The following is a 13,595-nucleotide window of genomic DNA, read 5'->3' on the forward strand; positions in this document are numbered from 1 at the left end:
GCCTAATTTTATGGTTGGTTGAGCATCGGAAATGTCATGCATTGTGCTAGCCCCACTAGTGTGGCACGGATCACTCCCGATCTATCCTTAGCCATACATCCATATACGCAATTTCGTGTCAGCGTATTGAACATTCCGGCGCACCCACTTATCATCGTGGGCGCAATTTCTTTTCCACATGAACATAATTCTTGACCTTTCCGCTTTCTAAAAACCATTTATTGAATGATATCACTCACGTTATTCAGGTATTTTTCAGTCTTTTTGCCTTTATCCATTCAATCTAACAGGCTCGCTCTCTCAGTCGCCATCTTTAATATAAGGTCGTTGAGCATTACGTCACTTGACCCCTCATCGTCTCGACGGTTGTTCCATGTCAAGACATGTAATACACGGACTGAGCAATAAGATACTACATGTACCAATGGGCTCTTCCAAAACTTTGGCAGCAGTTTAGTTATCTTGTGTATGGTTGTGAATCGTGGTTTGGCTTCATACGTATTGTTGCATATATAGCTCGTATTTACTGTCATGAGGGCGGTAAGTCCTTTGCGATTTTACTTGTATGCATGGCTCAAAACTAGAACGTACACATAGTAGTTTTTGGTACAGGTGTGGCTCTGTAACAAATTTGTGTGTAAGTCCATAGACCTTAACCCCGAACCCCAGTGTCTGCTTCTCTCGTGGGAGAGAAGCAGTCGTCAGACCCCACAGTTCTGGGGGACATAGACCTAGCTATAGAGGAAAAAATGGACTGCCAACTTCAGCCGCCGCACTCGATCTCGTGTCAAATTTGTCAGTACTATAAGGCCATAGAGAATAAAAACACACATGTATTCCTCCATGGTAGGCCTAGGCCTTATAATAATGCTGATACAGCATGAGCAATTTTGCGCAATGTTAAAAAGGCATTATGGGAAAGAAAAAGGACCAAACATTGCCCCCTTTTCCTTCCTAGAATACCTAAGTAGTACCTTTCTACCATTGTGCAAAATCACTCATGCCGCATTCAGCAATAAGGCTTATGAACTGGAAGTGCTGAAGTTACTGGCAGGGTCATTTCACATGAACTCAACCTCAATTTTCTTTATTTTTTAAGAATGCAGCTATCTGGTATGACCACATGCAAAATTGTTGGCTTCATCTCCAAAGGGTTCCTGAGATAAACCTCCCCAAAATTGGAGCCATGCTCACTATTTTACTCTTGCAAATGTACTGATGTCATTTTTTGCTGGTTCAGCCAACTCACACTGTACATGTTTCTTTGTACATGTTCATGTTCTATTCACAATTTCCATATCTCATACATACCGTACTGTGCCGAGTTAAATACTTGACCCTTAGTAAAGGGGTGAACAGATTTTTTTTACAGCAATTCCAAAGGGAAGTCCAGTCGTTAACACGGCCTATACATGTACATCTACATACAATGCAAATGTGCATATATGTACATACATGTATCCTATTACATGTATGCTGAGTCACATGTACACCTAGGAAAAGAGATTACATTATTGTTATGTACAGAAATGCAAAATGTAAGTTCATGTCACGTCTTTTCTTAATTCCCCAATGGGACAACATAAGCTGCCAGAACTCAAAAAGTGTGTACAGTACATGTACATTGTACATTTCAGATAAGATTCCCAGGAGCCCCATTTCTCTAGTAATGGCTTCACTCAACCAAGCAGTTCAATTAATTTGCTTGAGCTGCAATTCCTAAACTGTTTCCTGTTTTTTAGCTGGCCTGTTTAATTTGTGCTATTTTATAATTAGGGATTTCAAATGTACATGTGTAGATTATAATCATATGATTTTAAGTGTTGTAATATGATTAAGGTCAAGCTTTTGTTTGTAAAGCGCATTGAGGAATCTTTAATTCATAATGCGCTATATAAATGCAGTTTTATTATTATTATTATTATTAGTGTGAAATGTTCCTTTCCCCAGAGCATGATTATCTTAAACAGTGTTGAAAGTAGCAAACCACAATACATGTAACTTGTTGAGATTGAGTCTGAAATCATTGCTTCACAAGCAACAAATGATGCGCAACTTGAGACAAGCACTTTGGAGTTATAATTTAAGTTCATTCACTGATACACATGGCTTCATCATGTGTGTCTAGTTTCCAGACACAAAGCTACTTGTTCAACACTCCTTGGAATCTTGGCATTTATCACTGTTTGAGACTAAAATGAATGTGACTGTATTTGCCTATTGAGATTGAATCTGTGTAGCAAATGAATTGCAGTGCCTATTGAGATTGGATCTGTGTAGCAAATGAATTGCAGTGCCCATTGAGATTGAATCTGTGTAGCAAATGAATTGCAGTGCCCATTGAGATTGAATCTGTGTAGCAAATGAATTGCAGTGCCCATTGAGATTGAATCTGTGTAGCAAATGAATTGCAGTGCCCATTGAGATTGAATCTGTGTAGCAAATGAATGGCAGTGCCCATTGAGATTGAATCTGTGTAGCAAATGAATTGCAGTGACTGTTGAGATTGAATCTGTGTAGCAAATGAATTGCAGTGCCCATTGAGATTGAATCTGTGTAGCAAATGAATGGCAGTGACTATTGAGATTGAATCTGTGTAGCAAATGAATTGCAGTGCCCATTGAGATTGAATCTGTGTAGCAAATGAATTGCAGTGCCCATTGAGATTGAATCTGTGTAGCAAATGAATTGCAGTGCCCATTGAGATTGAATCTGTGTAGCAAATGAATTGCAGTGACTGTTGAGATTGAATCTGTGTAGCAAATGAATGGCAGTGACTATTGAGATTGAATCTGTGTAGCAAATGAATTGCAGTGACTGTTGAGATTGAATCTGTGTAGCAAATGAATTGCAGTGACTGTTGAGATTGAATCTGTGTAGCAAATGAATTGCAGTGACTGTTGAGATTGAGTCTGTGTAGCAAATGAATTGCAGTGACTGTTGAGATTGAATCTGTGTAGCAAATGAATTGCGGTGACTGTTGAGAGAATAAAATGAAGAACAAAATTCAAAAAACAAGAACAGCAGAGGAGTTGCAGTTCAGGTGAATAAATAAACTTTAGGTGAGAAAGCCAAATTGAAAAGCACTGGGCTCGTAGCAACTTTTTATTCTGCAAAATCACAATTTTTTTTCTAGTTTGAACATCGAGACAGGGGGGTAGCCTAGTAGAAAGGCTATCGTCTGACGTTAGCCTTGAAAAATTGAGATACAGGTACATGCAATTACCAGGCTTACTGATGAGGGGCGAAATGTGTTTTGTGACCTTAACCCCTAACCCCATCAGGTGAAAAAGTCTGGTTCAATCTGATGCACTTGGCAGTCAGCAGCAGCTGAACAAACTGGCCATGTTGAGACCATGGGATCTAGTCCCACTGAACAGTGCCAATTTTGGGTCTTGTAGTGACTGGCAACCACAGACTCCCAGGCTTTTGACCTGGGGGAGAGTTGACCTGTGGGAACTTTTCACACAGGGCAGGCAAAAATGCTGTGCTTGAAGACATTAATAAATAATGTACATGCCAACACAAACCAGCCAGTCATCTTGTGAGCCAATCAGCCTACCAGCCAGTCATCTTGCCAGCCAATCAGCCCACCAACCAGCCAGTCAGCTTTCTACCAATCATCCTTTCCGCTAGCCAGACATCTTGTCAACCAACCAGTCTACCAACCAGCCGGTCATCTTGTCAACCAACCAGCCTACCAACCAGCCAGTCATCTTGTCAACCAACCAGCCTACCAACCAGCCAGTCATCTTATCAGCCTACCAACCAGCCATTTTATCTCATGGACCAATCAGCCTACCTACCAGCCAGTCATCTTTTAAGCCAGTCATGCTAGCTAACCAGCAAGTAGTCAGGCATCAGTGTTACTTATCAGATACCAATCATGCAGTGGATTAGCACAGGTAGGCTGCATACCAAAGCTCAAAGGTTTTGATGTGTACCTTTGGATGGATTTCCCCCTTTTATATTTATCAAATATGCCTTGTCATTTCCGCACAGTCACTGTCATCTTTTAATGCAAATCATGTTGAGGTGAGGTCTTATGAAGCCTCAGACACAACCTGCAAGTACTACTCACAGATAAAAACATCTTTCTAACCCCATCATGCCTTTCTTGATTTCTGAATGAATAGTTCTCCACTGTACATGTAAATGGAAATAGATCATCAAAGAAATTGAAAAACCTCACAATATTATTCATACATATAGCTGAGCCAGTGGGCTGTTAGTAGTTACAAGTTTTTTATGTTTTCTTGGTTCCACTTTGTGCATCCCTTTTGCTTAAATTCCTTGACAATTTCCTTTTAGGTAAATCCCCCACAAAACGACATATGTTTTGTGGTACCTTTGACCCTTGGCCATTGTGAGGCTGTCATCCTGACCTGTCCAAGAAAACCCCTTGAAGACAAATACAACCAGCCATTTCCTGCAAGGTGAGTTCAACATAGTTTTATTACAAGGTAGTATTCTTTTTATACCGACTCTAACCTCTACCATACATGCATGTCAAATTTTTTTAAATTAAAATTTGGGGCTTCAGGACTTAAATCACTCCTTTGAAAGATGAAATACATATAGTTTCAGTTGTTAAAATTAGTCCAAGTTACTTTGTGTCATTAAAGACTCTGAATGACCTCTTGGCAAATTGTTCATACCAAAAGTCCCATGACTGAGGCTCCTATATCCAGTGTCACATGCTTATAGTGTTGTATACATACGTAGACCTACGGTAAGACAAAGTCTTAGAGTTAACCTTGGACCACTGTGTGTAGATTTTCTGGGATGTAACCAAAAAGTCATGCAGACAGGAGGTTGTTGCTCAAACATTGGTCATTGGATACTTTCTGTTTCACTGGTTTGAATTGAAAAAAAAATTTGAATTGAATTTGAAAGCAATATTTTCAAGTTATAGCTTCATTATGCTCATCACAATACTGGTGTCTTTTGGAAAATTTGAAACAAATAAATCCCACAATGAATGATTTTTGAATGTGATGGGTATTAAAAATGAATAGCTAGTATGTTTCTTTTTACTGCAACTATATGTAATTGCTTAATTGTGGAATAATTGAGCTTCATGTATTATTGTGTTTGAAAACTTGGCACAGACTTTCAAAGTGAAATAGATGTACTCAGAGTTTTGTTTTAGATTTGTTTCCAGTGATGCATTTCTCACTTGGAACTTTATTTTCTCCTCGCCATCATTGCAGGTAAACAGCTTGATAAACAGCAACATCCTTCATTACCATGACAACAGCTCTGCCTCCAGAGATTTCAAGTCCAGCCGTCCGTTTTCATCAGAAATGTAAAAAAAGAATCATTCGTACATTTGCAGTTTTTATGGTGTCAAAATATCCTTGTTTATCATCGACCTTCCTTAAAATAAGGAGATATATTTCGAAAAATTTTCAGGTTATTATTTTTTTCATTCAAAAACTTGTATGGTTACATGTTTGACCAGTATCAAAAAGCCAAAACAGGAAGATTTTTGAAAGTTTGCTCTGAAAGAGAACATTTCAGATTTAAGTGATTTTGAAAGGTTATTATGATGTTAACTTGGATATTTTTGCAGCCTTTGTGAGCTTTCCAAGTTTTTTACTGCAAACGTTAGAACAGGAATGTTGCCAATCTTGAGATGATGACAGAGAAAAAAATAACATCAAGGTATATATGCACTCTTCCAACATTTTGGATCATTTCCAAATGTCATTCTTTCGTCTGATGAGTATCCAAATTTCCACCAGAGCAGTTGTTTTTATTTATGAAATGCTGAATACAAAATCAAGTCCCATTGATAGCAAAAACAAAATAACTTCATAAGGAAAGGAGTAAGAAAACTTGGATAGGTTTTTAAGCTATTGTTTTGTAAGCTCTGATGTGTGTGATATATGGGATATTATTGTGTTTTTCATTCTTGGAAAATCTGAAAGTGTTACAGGAAAACTCAAATGAATCCAGTGGCATTGCAAAAATTATGTAGATCATATAACTCAGAATCATTGCATCAAAGCATACACTTTGATCAATATCAGACTGATCCTCCCCCCCCAAACAAAGTTGTACAAAGTTTATAAGTTTCAAGTTAAATGTTGGCAATATTCTGAAACGGTATACAGACCAAAATTTACAATTCTGAAACAATTGGAGGTTGCTACATGTATTCCTTGGGTTTTCCTGGTAAACATTTTTTAAACTATGATGAGATGGATCCATGTTGTGCTCAGTCAATGGTCTCTTTATCTCTTGTGTTCGGATATGGCATGCATTCTTTGGTCTTTTCTTGTGTATGATACTTCATTGTTCCCCTATTCTGGGGATGTCTCCAACTTAATTTGCCCCTCCCCTAATGGGTGCATGTTTTCAACTTTGTCCCTGCCCTAGTACGGGGATGTTTCCAACTTTGTCCCTTCCCTGGAGGTGTGGATGTCTCCATTTTGGCTTTCCTCTGTGGATTTTGCAAACATATCCCCAAAGGATCCATCTCATGGCTACAGTGTTTGGTATAGTCAAAGGTGTGGTTCAAAATGTCAAGATAATTGTCAAGATTTCAAGGAACATTTTATTACATCTTTTATGACATTTTTAGATGTGACTTTTCCTTTTTGCAAGCCATGCAGTTCTAAATCTCAGAATTTAGAGAACAATTCGGGGAGACATTTTAGCAACAGATGCGCACTATGGATTAATTTAGCCATTTCATTGACAAGAAGAAGATTTATGTTAAAACCATTACATCCAACTCTCAAACAGATCAAATTGGGTTTGCTAATTACGCATAAGATTCCAGCTCTAAGAGCTGTGTTCTGATCAGCTACAAATTGATGACACTTGATGTTTTGAACCATACCTTTGGATGTTTGTGATTGCATATTGATGAGAATCACTCCCACAAATTGAATCTGAGACACAGACCCTGAGACAAACACTTTGTAAAATTCCAAAATGAAATTTAAGTACAGCAATTCTAGTAGAATCTGAAACCTTGAAATTTAGAAATCATTGTCCACTTTTCTGCAGTTCATGCATGATTTGGTGTAGTTTTGAAAATTTGTTCAATTTACATATATTTATTTGTTTTATTCATCAACAGTGTGTATTTACAGAAACTATGTTTCAGTATTTTTTTCAGAATGGCTCGTGTCAAGGGAGTGGTTCTCACATTATCTTACTTAGCAAATGTTTCCAAAATGTCTTTTTGTGTTATTTATGAAATCCCATTCTACATGCATGTACAAGCAGCAGTGTTGTGCTAAACATATGTTTGCTGGTCGGTGCCCTCTACTGTCTGGGGTGTGTGGCAGTCTGTGGCCCAGGTACTGTGGTTGATATACCTATTGTTTAGTGAAATCGACTGTATGTGTCGCTGGTGCTCTAACCCACCAGTGTCCTGCCTCACATAATTGACATGCTATTTCATCCAAAAATCTCAAACTCTCAAGAATAGGAAAGAAAGGATTCCTGTTGCTTACTTAAGTCTTTGGGGTCCCTGTATGGCTTGGTGTGACGGACTGAGGACCATTGCACTTTTTTTCACCATTTTTTTGATCATTTTGTTATCCTAAGTTGGTACCCGTCACTCTTTGTTCCTGTGTAAACAGGTTGCTTTTTTGGCAGGGTCATGATGACCAAACATTTATCAAAGAGGACATCTGCTTCTGATCTGAGGGGGTCTAGACCTGATGAATGATAGTGGCTTCTTCTCAGGTGTTGGTGTGAGACTTGGAGGAAAGACATTCAAATATGGCTGCTCAACTTTACCTAACTTCTACAAAATTATTTCAGTTTTGGTTTCATTTGTGTTTGGAGGTAATTTTTTCTTAAAGGTGGTATCACAGATGACATTGGGATTGCTAATGAAAGGAGTAAAACTGAGTAGACAGTATAAAAGTTTATTGTGAGTAGGAAATAGTACTGATAGGTCTGGATTAGCAACAAAGGGTCATCTAACATAATGTTTAAAAGTGTCAATTTGGTTCACCACAAGTAAATTTAAGACAGATAAAGAAGCACCTCGTTATTTCCATGTCAAACTGGACAAGCAAAACATGATTTCCAGAAAGCAATTTTGATAGGATAGTTTATAAAATGAAGGTTAATAGTTCTATTTATGGAAACCTCAAAACCTTTTAAAAATAATTAGAGTTCTGTTTCAGGATTCAAATAGTAATGAAATTCTTCTAGAGAGTTAAACTTCATAGTTAATGATTAGGACTACAAGGTGAAGTGGTTTTCTATTACTGTTTAAGTTTCCTGAGGATAGTCAAATAGGATTGATGATTTGTTCATGTCTACTGGAGTACTCAGCATTACTAACAACGACAACACCTGTCCCTCAGCGAATACAAGATAAAAGTAACATGCGAATGAAACATCAAAAATTGGTAACCGGATAAGTTAATGTTGTCAGGAAAAATGTAGAGTTTAAATTTACAATAAACTTTCATCAGGGTTTATAGGTAATTGATAGGGGCATCCTCAAAATGTAAACATTCTAAAAAGTTGCAATCAAAGTAGAATAAATGAGCCTTTAGTCAAGTAGAAATAAGCTTAAACAAACAATGTTTTGAAAGCATTTAAAGATCATCTTATAGAAGGGAATCTTTATATTTAATATCAACATTAACAATCATATCTGTTAGAGGATGTTAGATACATGTATGTGACCATTAACATTGGAGATGTTTGAACATAGTCATTTGGGCAGAATTCCAGGAATGCCACTTACTTGTCATTAAGTGTTATTACACAAGTTTAAGTTAAAGAAAATGTGTTTCTTTTTTCTAGTATTAAGGAGGTCAGAGGCAAAGTGCAACTTATTGTTGAGTTTGCAGTATCAGATACATGTTTAGCTGTCAAACAATGTAAGCAGAATATTAACAGGTGTTACTAACGCTTCAGGTTTAGTCTAAAGCACATTGGATTGAATTTGTTGGATTTGTTACATCAGGGTGTTTAAAGTGATTGTAATCTTAGTTTAAGGAAGATTATGAAAAGTTAACAATTTAGTTAGTTTAGTGAAATGTGACTGTTTATCCTGAGGATCAATATTTTGTTTTGTGGCTCTGAATTTATAATATGATGATAGGAATATAAAAATGATAGGAATAAATGCAGAATATTTTTCATAGGAGTAGACCATTAACAAACCCAATGTCATCTACAGTATCTCCTAAGAGGCTTTGCCAGACTTCTGGTAAGGAAGGAAAACTGAACCACTCAGCTTTTTTCTGTTGATCACACACTGTTATTTGTCAGTTTCACTGTCTAAAAATGGAAATTGTTCTTGTGGGGTTTGTTTTGCCAAAAAAACAAAAATTGCAGTCAAATTTTGGAAATGTTACTCAGTGAAATTCTCATAGATTGTGTGGTTCTTCCATCACAAGTGAAAACAAAATGATCTACCAGAACTGCACTTCAGTACATTTAATTTGATGGAACAACTTGTTGAGAGAGTGAGTTTTTTAAGGATAATTTTTCTCCAAAACGTAGTCAAATTGTAAAGTAGCCAGCCATGTTAGAATGTGTTTTTCTGATTCACACGTCATCATCTAGGCTGAGGTGGTTGTCATTTTGGTGGTCCAGGACTCCACTGGAGATAAAGTAGAAAAGTCCAATTCAAAACAGCTTTCTCATTAATCCCTTTCTTTTTTTTTTAAAAATCACTTCCAAAACGCATTCAAAAATTTTGCAGCCTGGTTGCCCGAACAGGGGATGACGTCCTTGAAACACCCCATACAGACTCAGCAAAAATTAGGTTGGCCAACAGTGAATCCTTTCTGACCTTTGTTTTGGCCATTGTTTGCTTGTTTAATGAAGTGAAATGCATTTTAATTATGTAGTGCAGGATACCAGTGGTGCATAGTGCCAGTGACCCATCAGTGGATTTCCCCGAACAGTAGGCATATCAACCATAGTACCTGGGCCACAGACAGTCACACGCCCCAGACAGTAGAGGGCGCCAACAAGCAAATGTATATTTAGCACAACACTGCTGTTTTTTTTTTTTTTTGGAAAACAAATGGGGTCCCCTAGAATAAATTCACACAGAAAATTTGAATAAGGTGTCCTTTGTCTTTATTTCTCACAAATAAAAACAATCCCCCTCCATGCAAGGAGGGAAGGGCGTCTAGAAAACAGTCAACCAAGGATGATTCTTCAGAGGATGGACCCAGAAACCCGCGCATGGTCTTGGAGGGGCAACTGCAAAAGTTTCTAGTGTCAAAGTTCAACTCCAGAAACCTTTGTAGTTCCTTACTATGCATATATTTCTGGCTCCTCCCCTAAAGTGGCTACATTGCATCATGAATATGCATATCTATGGCCACACCTTTGTAATTTGTATACAACCTCTATACATGGAAATCATATACAAACTACCCAAGGTTAGGTCATAGGATGCGTATCCAAATTCACTGTAGCCATGTAAGGTATCATTGCCTACCTTAATCAGTGACCTTTGAACCAAAATGGGGACTGTTTTAGGTTTATCACCGAGATGCATGCCTGAACCTGGGATGTTGTCAGTTTTTGTTCTAGCTCACGCGCCCAAATGGATTGGATATTAATTTTCAATTTAATTTTTTGCAGGAATAACGGAGCCAGTCGCTGCACAATAACATAGACGCAAGCTTCATTGGCCAAAGGTCACTTGATAAGGTAAGAAGCAATACCTTCAATTTTGTAACCTGTTACCTTCAACGAGTCTGAATAATTAAATCATCCCTGTATTCATCTTTGAAATTACTTGTTGACTGTTCAATTGTCAAAAAGACAACGTATTGTCAATATACATTTTGAAATGGTACTATGCAACTTGCAAGCGCATTTGATAAAATAGTGAAGTATTTTAAGGACTTCTGATTTGAATTTGCATTAAGAGCTTGGCAGCAGTTATTTTGATTGCAAAATGCTTTGGATCCTTTTGCTGGGCATGTTCGTCAACAAATAGACTCGCCATCTCAGTAACAGGTTACAAATATCCTTTGTTGACCACTTAGTTGAGAAATTGCCAGTTGATGTTAAGGCAAGCTATCTGTGGTGCTATTTTTATTTTGTTTGAGTTTTGGGTGCATGACATGGTTTTTACTTTGGAGTCAATGTACTTTCTAAGCTGTTTTGAAAACATAAGCGATAACAAGGCTATGAATTATGAATTTGTCAAAAGTTCACTCTCTGCAATTGCTTTTCAAATATTCTGTTTACAATTTAGGGCAAAGAGATTCCAAGCACAAATATTTTTCCACAATTTTCCTTGTGGGCACCTTACAAATAATCAAACTTTGACACAGCAAGACTGATTTATGAACGAAACATTTCTGAAAGGTTGTGGAACATCAGCTGGCAAAGTCTCATCTTGGAAGTAAATGTTCGAGTACAGATGAGGTTGAAAAATTCTCCAATTTCAGTTGAAGCTGAAAGAATTGTGTAAGGACTTGTGCGCACTGTGTTTACATACCGAGTTAGAATTAATGATACGGAAAGTTTCTAACACAGTTTATGCCACAAGGACTGTGTATGCGCTAGCAATTGCTACGAGTTATTTATGGCTTAGAGGAAGGCATTGGAAGCTAGTAAAGGTTGTCTCAGAAATTGGAGCAAGTTTTTACCTCAGTATAAGAATCTTCAAACACACCAGGAGTGCACCAGACACTCCAAAACCAAACTTTTTTTTTCATTCTACAAAATGTTACCATCAACTCTTGGTATAAATCAATCTTGAAAGTTCATGCTGAAGTTCACTCATGAATCTTGTTGGCGATTTGATAAAGTGGAATTCACTGTAGGAGTCTGTTGTTCCATTTTAAGGATTTGCAAGGGCAACTTTAAAATTTTTCTTTTAACAATCTAGCCGAGGTGTTTTAAAGTCAATTGTTCTAGATTCATTGAAAAGTCGACTGTTGCATTGCTAGAGGAACTTTTCGAGTTGATGGGCAAAGTAAAATCTTTGATCAGATGCACATCTCCCAAGGCAATCAAAATGGTGGAGTTCATTTGAAAACAAATTCTCTTCAGATTTGAAAGTGCTTCAATTTGCTTCATTTCTCTTGTCCAGGCAGGAATTTCAGCTTGGCTGTCTGTCGTCTTCAGTGTCTCCTCATTACGAGATTGAGTTCAAGATGTCTTCAGGAACATCCTACATCAATTGGTCCGTCTTATTGAGGGCAGGAGTAGCTTGAAGATCAATCAGATGTGAAGATGGACTCGTTGCAGATGAAGGGGAAAAATAGAGAAATATTTGAGCTTTTAAACTGAATTCCATGTATAAGTTGAATTTACATCTTACAGTGTTCTTTGATCACTATTCACACGAGGCTGTGTTATGGATCTTGCTTTAATTTTACTGCAATAAGTTATCAATATTTTTCAAGCTAAATTAGCTTTTTAAAGTTTCATACTTGACAAAAGTCATTGAGAAATTGGTTCATATTGCCATTTCCGAAAATATAAAGGACAAGTTGATTCTGTTGTTTAAGCTGTCACATTTTTATAAAAGAACATATTTCCCACATGAACAAATATTTGACTCCACCACTGAGGAAAACTGAAAAAGTGTAAATTTCCTCTATTTTAAATCATTTGAGAGTGCCTCCACGTTTTGCCATCACATATCACTCGAATAAAGGTCAGTCAGAGAACTGATGGAAAGACATGAATTTGGGGCTAAGAAACATATTTCCCATTCTCACAAATTCTTGTTTCCCCATAGACTTTGTTCACAACCGTTGAAGTGGAGCAAGGGTACGTTTTTTCTGGGAAAAGTTTTGAGAAAGCTTAAGAGGCACTTAAAATGAACCAGCAACTAGTAATGAAAAATAAACTCAAGTTATGACCTACACAAGGCTGAAATTAAGACTGAGGAATTTGACTTCAGTGTGCCACACCCAGTTTTTATTTTGAGGAAAGGAAATTCAAATTTTGCCCTTGAAATTTTGTTTTGAAGTCAGTACTTACAGTAGTCAGTTGTTCACATTGGACGATAATGTAGAATTTTAGAAGAAATAAAGTAACTGCATAAAGATATATTCAGATCTTGTACATTCTGAGCGTCATAGCAAGGTTAAATGCACGTGTTATGTTGGCAACACCGGGAGACAGACGGTACGATACCGTTCGGCTGAAAACCCGCCGACGAAATGACAGAAATATACGCATTACTAATAGATTCTAGAAAACCACGTGATTGCAAGGAGCCAATAGAAAGAGAGGAAGAAAGGTGTGCCGCGAAAGGAATAGGATGAATGAAAAGGGATCCCACGCGGTCTGTATGGGGAATTAGAGGCGAATACGAGCCGTTTTGCACACTGCTTCCCTTTCCATACACATACACAGAATGGTACCTCGGCTGAAAAAGAGACCACTTCTTTTGTTGGATTCCTTTGTTCGGTCTCTCCTAAACAATAAAATGTTCGAAGGCTTACGGAGGATTAAACGCCGCTATCTTTCGTTACGCTTGGGTGAACAACAATGGGGAGAATTGAAGCAGAAAATATCGAAAAACTCGCCTTTAAAAGCAGTTTAGACTACAAAATGATACTTTTTGCAGAGGAAATTGAATAACGAACCAAACCATAGTTTCAAAATTTCGAAATTCG

The 13,595-nt window shown here is 37.4% G+C and overlaps 1 long non-coding RNA gene across 1 annotated transcript; it reads left to right on the forward strand.

Moving 5' to 3' along the window:
• The first annotated feature begins 3,461 nt into the window (after positions 1 to 3,461).
• Positions 3,462 to 13,137, forward strand: LOC147799173 (uncharacterized). Its single transcript, XR_015425376.1, has 5 exons — positions 3,462 to 3,905; positions 4,312 to 4,436; positions 5,214 to 5,308; positions 10,591 to 10,659; positions 12,056 to 13,137. It is a non-coding gene; the product is annotated as an uncharacterized LOC147799173 (long non-coding RNA).
• Positions 13,138 to 13,595: the final 458 nt, after the last annotated feature.

This window comes from Acanthaster planci, linkage group LG05, assembly GCF_054643075.1.
Source record: "Acanthaster planci isolate LZ-2023a linkage group LG05, COTS_SCS, whole genome shotgun sequence".
NCBI lineage: Eukaryota > Metazoa > Echinodermata > Asteroidea > Valvatida > Acanthasteridae > Acanthaster > Acanthaster planci.